Source organism: Triticum dicoccoides, chromosome 3A (assembly GCF_002162155.2).
Source record: "Triticum dicoccoides isolate Atlit2015 ecotype Zavitan chromosome 3A, WEW_v2.0, whole genome shotgun sequence".
In the NCBI taxonomy this organism is placed as follows: Eukaryota; Viridiplantae; Streptophyta; class Magnoliopsida; order Poales; family Poaceae; genus Triticum; species Triticum dicoccoides.
Window position 1 is genome coordinate 538,309,253 of NC_041384.1, and position 1,503 is coordinate 538,310,755.

Sequence of the window (1,503 nt, forward strand, 5' to 3'; positions counted from 1 at the left end):
CAACAACAACAGCAACAACAACAACAACAACAACAGCAACACCAACAACAGCAACACCACCACCACCACCACCACCAACACCATGAATAACAACAACAACAACAACAACAACAACAACAACAACAACAACAACAACAACAACAACAACAACAACAACAACAACAACAACAACAACAACAACAACAACAACAACAACAACAACAACAACAAAGCCTTTAGTGCCAAACAAGTTGGGGTAGGCTAGAGGTGAAACCCATAAGATCTCGCGACCAACTCATGGCTCTGGCACATGGATAGCAATCTTCCAAGCACCTCTGTCCATAGCTAGTTCTCTAGTGATAGTCCAATCCTTTAGGTCTCTCTTAACGGACTCCTCCCATGTCAAACTCGTTCTACCCCGACCTCTCTTGACACTCTCTGCATGCTTTAGTTGTCTGCTATGCACTGGAGCATCCAGAGGCTGAAGGAAATATGCCCTAGAGGCAATAATAAAGTTTTTATATTATTTATATTTCCTTATATCATGATAAATGTTTATTATTCATGCTAGAATTGTATTAACCAGAAATTTAGTACATGTGTGAATACATAGACAAACAAAGTGTCACTAGTATGCCTCTACTTGACTAACTCGTTAATCAAAGATGGTTAAGTTTCCTAGCCATGGACAAAAAGTTGTCATTTGATAAACGGGATCACATCATTAGAGAATGATGTGATTGAATTGACCCATCCGTTAGCTTAGCACTATGATCGTCTAGTTTATTGCTATTGCTTTCTCCATAACTTATACATGTTCCTATGACTATGAGATTATGCAACTCCCGAATACCGGAGGAACACTTAGTGTGCTATCAAACGTCACAATGTAACTGGGTGACTATAAAGATGCTCTAAGGTGTCTCCGATGGTGTTTGTTGAGTTGTCATAGATCGAGATTAGGATTTGTCACTCCGTGTATCGGAGAGGTATCTCTGGGCCCTCTCGGTAATGCACATGACTATAATCCTTGCAAGCAATGTGACTAATGAGTTAGTTACGGGATGTAGCATTACGAAACGAGTAAAGAGACTTGCCGGTAATGAAATTGAACTAGGTATTGAGATACCGATGATCAAATCTCGGGCAAGTAGCGTACCGATGACAAAGGGAACAACGTATGTGGTTATGCGGTTTGACCGAGAAAGATCTTCATAGAATGTGTAGGAGCCAATATGAACATCCAGGTTCCGCTATTGGTTATTGACCGGAGACGTGTCTCGGTCATGTCTACATAGTTCTCGAACTCGTAGGGTCCACACGCTTAACGTTCGGTGACGATCGGTATTATGAGTTTATGCGTTTTGATGTACCAAAGATAGTTCGGAGTCCCGGGTAGGATCATGGACATGACGACGAGTCTCGAAATGGTCGAGACATAAAGATTGATATATTAGACGGTTATATTCGAATACCGGAAGTGTTCCGGGTGATTTCGGAGAAAACTGGAGTGCCAGAGGGTTA